Raw genomic sequence first — 12,135 nt, 5'->3', positions numbered from 1 at the left:
AAACAAGCAAAATGAAATATATCTGGGGTTAAGTGAATCAGACTTCAATACAATTAGTAATGACATTGTAAGAAGAGTTGTATTAATGGATCATAATGGAGATATTAAACAATGTTTCGAGTATGACGGAGATAATCAAAGACTGTTTACATGGCCACGCAGAATCTGTACTAACAACAAATATATCTTTGTTGTAGATCTCTTACACGGTGAACCAGGGAGGGTGGTGGTGATAGATAAAGTAGGACAACTCCAATGGAATTATAATAGAAGTTTTGATAAGTTTGACCCAAAAGATATAGCAGTAACATCTACTGAAATGGTTATAGTTACTGACTGTAACAATCATGCCCTTCATATATTAAGCCTTACTGGAGAGATTATAATATGTAAGTTAATCTCGGAGCTAGGTATATACTTCCCTTGCAGTCTTAGTAATGACGATGATGACAAACTCTGGATTGGGACTTCAGACTCTAAATCAAAGATCCATGCGTTAAGGCTAACATAATGTTGGTCATATACAATTTTTAACAATAAAAATGTTCAGTATAATAATGTTGCCTTGTATTATTTATGTTTTAAAACTCCAACTTAGAACACATCTGAAAACCCCCAAAAGAAAAGGGATTGCTTTTAAAATATTTTTTTATTTATTTATTAATTTGATTTCCTTTATAACCGAATAGTAGATAATTTAAATTATGATCATTTAATAGCTGTATTTGGCAAACCCATTCGGAATGTTTTATCCTCAGTGTGCTTTAAATTGGAACTTTATTTGGCCTTTTAACTTTTTTGAATCGAGCATCACTGATCAGTTTTTTGTAGACGAAACATGCGTCTTGCATACAAAACCTGGTATCTGTGATGAGATTTTGTTTATAGACGGACTAGTGATTTGAATACACAAAATACATCATTCTCTTACATATCAATTGTTAATCAAAATATAATTATATTTCTATATTTCTTTCTCGACGAACAGAGGAAAAGAGACTACACTATAGGTAAAATTTGCGCACAATAAACCCAACATAATACTGGGGATTAATTTTTGAAATAGGAAACAGCTCGAAAGAGAAATAGGGAAAAAAAGAGTGCTCATAACTACAACACATATTTAGTCTTGTTTTAATTTATCAAAAACACAATGTAGTACCGGAGAGGACGATATTCAAAGATATATTTAAAGATATTACATCATTGTTAAAAATATAACCTTTCAGAATATATCTATTCAAAGGACAAATAAGTTAACATGGATCGTATATAAGTTTATGGTCACTATAAACAACATCACATTAGCATTAGGATATGACATTCATTTGTAATAAGGTACAGTCAGACTTTTCTTCTTTAGTGTTAACTTTGTATTTAGCAATTTATCAAAAGATTTAAATAATTTGTGATAAAGGAATCTTTGACTTAATAATTTATCAGTAAAACATCCAGTACGTTCATTGAAATCTAAAACATCACCACAGACGTCGACTTAGCAAAAGAAATGGGAAATATAAACACAGTAAGAAGAAACGAAAGGAACATCACTGTCCAAAAAATTAGCAAATAACAATAGGGAACAATAAATCGTCTCTCCATATGTTTTTTATACAAATAAAAGGAACTGTGGGGAATACGTCATTGAAACAGCAACAAAAAGACAAAAATAACCATCTAGAGGTCAACATATAGTCTTCAATAATAGAAATCTAGAAGATACACACAGTCTTCAACAAAAGACATCTAGAAGATACACACAGTCTTCAATAATAGACATCTAGAGGATACACAATCTTCAACAAAAGACATCTAGAGGATACACACAGTCTTCAACAAAAGACATCTAGAGGATACATACAGTTTTCAACAAAAGACATATAGATGATACATACAGTCGAACAAAAGACCTCAAGAGGGTACATACAGTATTCAACAAGAGACATCTAGAGGAAACACACCGTCTTCGATAAAAGACATCTGGAAGGTTTACACAGTCTTCAACAAAAGACACCTAGAGGATACACACAGTCTTCAATAATAGACATCTAGAGGATATACACAGTCTTAAACAAAGACATCTAGAGGATAAACACAGTCTTCAACAAAAGACGTCTACAGGGTTAACGCAGTCTTCAACAGAAGACATCTAGAGGATACACACAGTCTTCAACAGAAGACATATAGAGAATAAACACAGTTTTCAACAGAAGATATCTATAGGATACACACAGTCTTCAACAGAAGACATCTATAGGATTAACGCAGTCTTCAACAGAAGACATCAAGAGGATACACACAGTCTTCAACAGAAGACATCTAGAGGATACACACAGTCTTCAACAGAAGAGATCTATAGGGTTAACGCAGTCTTCAATAGAAGACATCTATAGGATACACACAGTCTTCAACAGAAGACATCTATAGGATTAACGCAGTCTTCAACAGAAGACATCTAGAGGATACACACAGTCTACAACAGAAGCCATCTAGAGAATACACACAGTCTTCAATAATAGACATCTAGAGGATACACAAGGTCTTCAATAATAGACATCTAGAGGGTACACACAGTCTTCAATAATAGACACCTATAGGATACACACATTCTTCAATAATAGACATCTAGAGGATACACACAGTCTTCAATAATTGACATCTGGAGGGTACAAACAGTCTTCAACAAAAGACATTTAGAGGATACACACAGTCTTCAATAAAAGACATCTAGAGGATATACACAGTCTTAAACAAAAGACATCTAGAGGATACACACAGTCTTCAACAAAAGACATCTAGAGGATACACACAGTCTTCAACAAAAGACATCTAGAGGATACACACAGTCTTCAACAAAAGAGATATATAGGGTACACATGTGCACATATATTTGTTTCGCATAATACTTGTTCCCCCTGGATCAAAACTATGGATAATAAAAGTTCTTGGGCACAAACATTACATAATACTATTTCCACCTTCATAAGATATTTTCCTAGAACTAAAAGGTCATATGGTTTCATAATATTTGTTCCTTTAAAGAAAGAGTATCATTTGATTTTTTACACCTGATTACATCTTAATCAATGTTCACCTCACATAACATTTGCCTGTACATGTAGTAAATACAAAGAATGGAGTCTGAGGAATACAACACATATTGTACAAATTTAAACGATGGCTCTTATTCTAAACAAGGTAAGAATATATATTTTTAATATTTTATTACTGCATGCTCCACTGTCATGACTGTGACTTACTTAACTAAATGGTCCGTTAGTCTGTACCAATGAAGAAAGTTTAGCTTATACTTTAGTCAAGCATGAAGGTAGCCACAAATTTCAGATGAAAATGCCTGTACTTTATAATTGGTAATTTACTTCCATACATTTGTAGATAGAAATACTTTTGGATATTGTAGTATATATTCCTAGAACTTTGATCCTATAATAAATATTTCTAGAACTTTAATTATCTAATACCCATGATAACTATTCCTGAAACAATTATAATATAGCCAATATTCCTATATGCCTGGAACTTTTATAATAAAACAAATATTCCTAGAACTTTTAAACATAACAAATATTCCTGGAACTTTTTATAATATAACAAATTCTCCTGGAACTTTTATACTATATCAAATATTCTTGGAACTTTAATTATATAAAACATTGTCCATAATATTTATTCCAAAGAACTTTAAGAATATAACAAAAGTTCCATTTGGAACTTTCCTTATGTAATATTTTATCCTTTGTGAAGGAAATTTTCTTATAGCATTTGATAAAATATTATATAAGAAAAGTTCCCAATGGAACATTTGTTATATGCTAAAAGTTCTTTGGAACAAATATTATGGGGGAACTTTTATATTCTGTCACACACACAGTCTTAAACAAAAGACATCTAGTGGATACACACAGTCTTCAACAGAAGACATCTAGAGGATAAACACAGTCTTCAACAAAAGAGATATATAGGGTACACATGTGCACATATATTTGTTTCGCATAATACTTGTTCCCCCTGGATCAAAACTATGGATAATAAAAGTTCTTGGGCACAAACATTACATAATACTATTTCCACCTTCATAAGATATTTTCCTAGAACTAAAAGGTCATATGGTTTCATAATATTTGTTCCTTTAAAGAAAGAGTATCATTTGATTTTTTACACCTGATTACATCTTAATCAATGTTCACCTCACATAACATTTGCCTGTACATGTAGTAAATACAAAGAATGGAGTCTGAGGAATACAACACATATTGTACAAATTTAAACGATGGCTCTTATTCTAAACAAGGTAAGAATATATATTTTTAATATTTTATTACTGCATGCTCCACTGTCATGACTGTGACTTACTTAACTAAATGGTCCGTTAGTCTGTACCAATGAAGAAAGTTTAGCTTATACTTTAGTCAAGCATGAAGGTAGCCACAAATTTCAGATGAAAATGCCTGTACTTTATAATTGGTAATTTACTTCCATACATTTGTAGATAGAAATACTTTTGGATATTGTAGTACATATTCCTAGAACTTTGATCCTATAATAAATATTTCTAGAACTTTAATTATCTAATACCCATGATAACTATTCCTGAAACAATTATAATATAGCCAATATTCCTATATGCCTGGAACTTTTATAATAAAACAAATATTCCTAGAACTTTTAAACATAACAAATATTCCTGGAACTTTTTATAATATAACAAATTCTCCTGGAACTTTTATACTATATCAAATATTCTTGGAACTTTAATTATATAAAACATTGTCCATAATATTTATTCCAAAGAACTTTAAGAATATAACAAAAGTTCCATTTGGAACTTTCCTTATGTAATATTTTATCCTTTGTGAAGGAAATTTTCTTATAGCATTTGATAAAATATTATATAAGAAAAGTTCCCAATGGAACATTTGTTATATGCTAAAAGTTCTTTGGAACAAATATTATGGGGGAACTTTTATATTCTGTCACACACACAGTCTTTAACAAAAGACATCTAGTGGATACGCACAGTCTTCAACAGAAGACATCTAGAGGATAAACACAGTCTTCAACAAAAGAAATATATAGGGTACACATGTGCACATATATTTGTTCCGCATATTACTTGCTCCCCCTGGAACAAAACTATGGATAATAAAAGTTCTTAGGCACAAACATTACATAATACTATTTCCACCTTCATAAGATATTTTCCTAGAACTAAAAGGTCATATGGTTTCATAATATTTGTTCCTTTAAAGAAAGAGTATCATTTGATTTTTTACACCTGATTACATCTTAATCAATGTTCACCTCACATAACATTTACCTGTACATGTAGTATATACAAAGAATGGAGTCTGAGGAATACAACACAAATTGTACAAATTTAAACGATGGCTCTTATTCTAAACAAGGTAAGAATATATATTTTTAATATTTTATTACTGCATGCTCCACTGTCATGACTGTGACTTACTTAACTAAATGGTCCGTTAGTCTGTACCAATGAAGAAAGTTTAGCTTATACTTTAGTCAAGCATGAAGGAAGCCACAAATTTCGTACTTTATAATTGGAAATTTACTTCCATACATTTGTAGATAGAAATACTTTATGATATTGTAGTATATATTCCTAGAACTTTGATCCTATAATAAATATTTCTAGAACTTTAATTATCTAATAACCATGATAGCTATTCCTGAAACATTTATAATATAGCCAATAATCCTATATGCCTGGAACTTTTATAATATAACAAATATTCCTAGAACTTTTAAATATAACAAATATTCCTGGAACTTTTTATAATATAACAAATTCTCCTGGAACTTTTATACTATATCAAATATTCCTGGAACTTTTATTATATAAAACATTGTCCATAATATTTATTCCAAAGAACTTTAGGAATATAACAAAAGTTCCATTTGGAACTTTCCTTATGTAATATTTTATCCTTTGTGAAGGACATTTTCTTATAGCATTGGATAAAATATTATATAAGAAAAGTTCCCAATGGAACTTTTGTTATCTGCTAAAAGTTCTTTGGAACAAATATTATGGGGGAACTTTTATATTCTGTCACACACACAGTCTTTAACAAAAGACATCTAGTGGATACGCACAGTCTTCAACAGAAGACATCTAGAGGATAAACACAGTCTTCAATAATAGACATCTAGAGGTCAACATATAGGCTTCAATAATAGACATCTAGAGGATACACACAGTCTTCAACAGTAGACACATAGATGATACAAACAGTCTTTAACAGAAGACATCTAGAGGGTTAACGCAGTCTCCAACAGAAGATATCTAGAAGACACACACGGTCTTCAACAGAAGACATATAGAGGATAAACACTGTCATCAACAGAAACATCTATAGGATACACACAGTCTTCAACAGAAGCCATCTAGAGGATAAACACTGTGTTCAACAATAGACATCTAGGGGTCAACATATAGTCTTTAATAATATACATCTAGAGAATACACACAGTCTTCAACAGAAGACATATAGATGATACAAACAGTCTTCAACAGAAGACATCTAGAGGATAAACACTGTCTTCAATAATAGACATCACGAGGTCAACATATAGTCTTCAATAATAGACATCTAGAGGATACCCACTGTCTTCAACAAAAGGCATCTACAGCGTACACACAGTCTTCAACAAGAGACATCTAGAGGATATACACTGTCTTGAACAAAAGACATCTACAGGATACACACAGTCTTCAATAATAGACATAAAGAGGATACACACAGTCTTCAACAGAAGACATCTAGAGAATACATACAGTCTTCATCAAAAGACATGTAGAGGATACACACAGTCTTCAATAATAGACATCTAGAGGATACACACAGTCTTCAACAAAACACATCTAGAGGGTACACACAGGCTTCAACAAAAGACATCTAGAGGGTACAAACAGTTTTTAACAAAACACATCTAGAGCGTACACGCAGTCTTCAATAAAAGACATCTAGAGAGTTAACGCAGTCTTCTACAAAAGACATATAGAGAGTACACACAGTCTTCAATAATAGACATCTAGAGGGTACAGACAGTCTCTAATAAAAGACATCTAGAGGGTACACACAGTCTTCAATAAAAAACATCTAGAGGATTAACACAGTCTTCAACATAAGACAGCTAGAGATTACATACAGTCTCCAACAAAAGACATTTAGAGGGAACACACAGTCTTCAATAATAGACATCCAGAGGGAAAACACAGTCTTCAATAAAAGACGTCTAGAAGGTACACACACTCTTCAATAAAAGACATCTATAGGGTTGAACAGTTTTCAATAAAAGACATCTAGAGGATTAACACAGTCTTCAACATAAGACAGCTAGAGATTACATACAGTCTTCAACAAAAGACATCTAGAGGGTACACACTGTCTTCAATAATAAACATCTAAAGGGTACCCACAGTCTTCTACAAAAGACGTCTAGAGGTTACACACAGTCTTCAACAAAAGACATCTAGAGGATACACACAGTCTTCAACAGAAGACATATAGATGATACACACAGTCTGCAAACAAACATTTAGAGGTCAACACACAGTCTTCAATAAAAGACATCTAGAGGGTACACACAGTCTGCAAAAAAAGACATCTAGAGGGTGCACACAGTCTGCAAAAAAAGACATCAAGAGGGTACACACAGTCTTTAACGAAAGACATTTGGAGGGAACACACAGTCTTCAACGAAAGACATCTGGAGGGTACAAACAGTCTTCAACAAAAGACATTAAGAGGGTACACACAGTCTTCAACGAAAGACATCTGGAGGGTACACTCAGTCTTTAACAAAAGACATCTAGAGGGTTAACACAATCTTCAACAAAAGACACCAAGTAGGTACACACAGTCTTCTACAGAAGACATCTAGAGGGTACACACAGTCTTCACAAATAGACATCTAGAGGTCAACATATAGTCTTCAATAGTAGACATCTAGAGGTCAACATATAGTCTTCAATAATAGACATCTAGAGGATACATAGTCTTCTACAAAAGACATCTAGAGGATACACACAGTCTGCAACAGTAGACACATAGATGATACAAACAGTCTTTAACAGAAGACATCTAGAGGGTTAACGCAGTCTCCAACAGAAGATATCTAGAAGACACACACAGTCTTCAAATTTTCAGGTGAATTTCATGTATAAGCTCGTTTGAGGTGAATCTCACGTGAAAATTTTCACGTGAATTTTATGTGAGATTCATGCGAAATTCACATCAACAAATTTTGCCTGTGTAGTCTTCAACAAAAGACACTTAGAGGGTACACACTGTCTTCAACAATTCACAGGTGTCTATACAATATGTCAATATCTTAATCGTCAGGATATTATGAAAGTTGTGAAAACATTTAACCATACCGCTATTGATGGTGGACTATTAGTCACCGATGGTATCATCAGCTCAGTAGTCAATGGCGGACTATTAGTCACCGAGGGTATCATCATCTCAGTAGTCAATGGTTGACTATTAGTCACCGAGGCTATCATCAGCTCAGTAGTCAATGGTTGACTATTAGTCACCGAGGCTATCATCAGCTCAGTAGTCAATGGTGGACTATTAGTCACCGAGGCTATCATCAGCTCAGTAGTCAATGGTGGACTATTAGTCACCGAGGGTATCATCAGCTCAGTAGTCAATGGTGGACTATCAGTCAGCGAGTGTATCATCAGCTCAGTAGTCAGTGTTTCGGCACTGAAATGATATATACATACCTCTCTTAAACTTTCCGTTTACTTTAAACCAACTTATTTACGCGGATACTTTATTTCGCGTTAAGCCCTTTCTATCTCTTTTCGCGGCGATTTGATTTCGCAATTTTCAAATTTACTTGAAATAGTTGACTAAGGAACGATCTTAGTTTTACATATTCGCAACGATTTATATTCGCGTTATTTTTCTACTAGTGAAAGTGGCGAAAATAAATCGCCCGCGAAAACAAGTTGGTTTACTGTATACATTTAGAAATTATACAGAAAATAAGGTTCCCATCGACAAAGTTTATAAATTTGGCTATTATTTGAACGTCCCTTTCGGTCATAAAGCTTTTCACGTGTTTTGGTACTAATACATCCTTGGCATCAAGCGTCCACAATGAAGTTAAATCAGAAAAGATCTGTAATCACCACTTTACAAGATTAAAGCATTAAACTAAAAACAACTGTTGACAATGTTCATGACTTGAACCAAGTATGAGATACACTCATGAGGGCACACATTGAGGCGACAGTAGTTAATAGATGTTGGAAGCTCGTAAATCGATTCAGAATTGACTAATCAAGGTTACAAACACAAACTTAGGGAATCGCATGAAATCCAAAAATGAACGAGATCGGTGCGTCGACAGGGTAATCGTCTCCTGCTATGCTTGCATCTCGCGCCACGAGAATCCACAGTCAGTCAAAATGTGACAATCAGGAAAAGGGCACAATCGGTTAAATTACAGGCCAGACGACTATTCTAGTTTCTATAGATCTAAGACCGCTGAAACTGTTGCAAGGGAGTTGGGACACCGAACTGATTCGTGTTGGTGACCATAAAACTTATGGAGTGCCGATTTTAGCCGTCCTTCCTCATAACTCTTATTGTGAAGTTCGGGTAACCCGCTAGTCCTTTTTATCTCAATATCAATGGAAGGAACGACGGATTTGTGATCGTTTTTTTAAATCTCCCCATTCGTTAATGATGTAAATGTACATGAGGGATTCCCAGTTTTACTGTGAATTCTTAGTTCTTTATTGCTCTTTATTACAAGAAGGATCAAAAATTATATCACAACTAGAGGTATATTATTGATACCATGATATTATGGCGAATACAAAATCAAAGATCTCTGTAAATATACTCATCGTAAATTAAAAGGGTTTCTTTCATTTTTGACCTTATTTTAGGATAAAGCATAATATCAAATTTATTGTAATAGACATTTACATATGGCGAGATTGATAATCAATGCAAATATATTTGTTTTTTGCACTTTATAATATCATTTAGGTTCAGTACAAAGGTTTTAGTCGTTTTAGGCTATACAACTTAAATCTTAAGTTATACATTTTTAGTGGCAAATTGATAGGGGTAGGCAATATGTATGCCCCATCATGAAAATTAGTTATCACAAAATATCTAGAGGGTACACACAGTCTTTAACTAAAGACATCTCTAGGGTTAACGCAGTCTTCAACAGAAGACATATAGAGGATACACACAGTCTTCAACAGAAGACATCTAGAGGATAAACACAGTCTTCAACAGAAGACATCTATAGGGTTAACACAGTCTTCAAAAGAAGACATCTAGAGTTTACACGCAGTCTTCAACAGAAGAGATCTATAGGGTTAACACAGTCTTCAAAAGAAGACATCTAGAGGATACACACAGTCTTCAACAGAAGACATATAGAGGATAAACACTGTCTTCAACAGAAGACATCTAGAGGATACACACAGTCTACAACAGAAGACATCCAGAGGATAAACACAGTCTTCAATAATAGACATCTAGAGTTCAACATATAGTCTTCAATAATAGACTTCTAGAGGGTACACACAGTCTTCAACAGAAGACATCTAGAGGGTACACACTGTCTTCAATAATAGACATCTAGAGGATACACACAGTCTTCAATAATAGACATCTAGAGGATACACACAGTCTTCAATAATAGACATCTAGAGGATACACTCAGTCTTCAATAATAGACATCTAGAGGATACACACTGTCTTCAATAATTGACATCTGGTGGGTACAAACCGTCTTCAACAAGAAAACATTTAGAGGATACACACAGTCTTCAATAAAAGACATCTGGAGGGTACATACAGTCTTCAGCAAAAGACATCTAGAGGATACACACAGTCTTCAACAAAAGACATCTAGAGGGTACACACCGTCTTCAATAAAAGACATCTAGAGGATATACACAGTCTTCAACAAAATATATCTAGAGGGTACACACAGGCTTCAACAAAAGACATCTAGAGGGTACACACAGTCTTCAACAAAAGACATCTAGAGGATACACACAGTTTTCAATAAAAGACATCAAGAGGGTACACACAGATTTCAACAAAAAACATCTAGAGGGTACACACAGTCTTCAACAAAATATATCTAGAGGGTACACACAGTCTTCAATTAAAAACATCTGGAGGGTACACACAGTCTTCAACAAAAGACATCTAGAGGATACAAACAGTCTTCAACAAAAGACATATATAGGGTACACACACTCTTTAACAAAATATATCTAGAGGATACACACAGTCTTCAACAAAAGACATATATAGGGTACACACACTCTTTAACAAAATATATCTAGAGGATACACACAGTCTTCAACAGAAGACATTTAGAAGGTTAACACAGTCTTCAACAGAAGACATCTAGAGGATACAAACAGTATTCAACAGAAGACATCTAGAGGATAGACACAGTCTTCAATAATAGACATCTAGAGGATATACACTGTCTTGAACAAAAGACATCTACAGGATACACACAGTCTTCAATACTGTGGATACATTATTATTCGTTGGATACCAATTTTCGTGGATTTCGTGGGTACAGGTGAACCACGAATTTAAATGTTCAACGAATGACAAATTTTTCATTGGCCTGTATGCAGACTTTGGTAAAACCACGAAATTAAATATCCACGAAAGTGTAAGTTTTTCTCAATCCACGAAAATTGGTACCCACGAAAATAAATGAATCCACAGTAATAGATAAATTGAGGATACACACAGTCTTCAACAGAAGACATCTAGAGGATACACACAGTTTTAAAATAATAGACATCTAGAGGATACACACAGCCTTCAACAAAAAACATCTAGAGGATACACACAGTCTTCAACAAAATATATCTAGAGGGTACACACAGGCTTCAACTAAAGACATCTAGAGGGTACACACAGTCTTCAACAAAAACATATATAGGGTACACACAGTCTTCAATAATAGACATCTAGAGGATACACACAGTCTTCAACAAAAAACATCTAGAGGGTACACACAGTCTTCAACAAAATATATCTAGAGGGTACACACAGTCTACAACAAAAGACATCT

Source organism: Mytilus californianus, unplaced genomic scaffold, assembly GCF_021869535.1.
Source record: "Mytilus californianus isolate M0D057914Y unplaced genomic scaffold, xbMytCali1.0.p SCAF_5, whole genome shotgun sequence".
Taxonomy (NCBI): domain Eukaryota; kingdom Metazoa; phylum Mollusca; class Bivalvia; order Mytilida; family Mytilidae; genus Mytilus; species Mytilus californianus.
Note: the sequence above shows the minus strand (reverse complement) of the source record.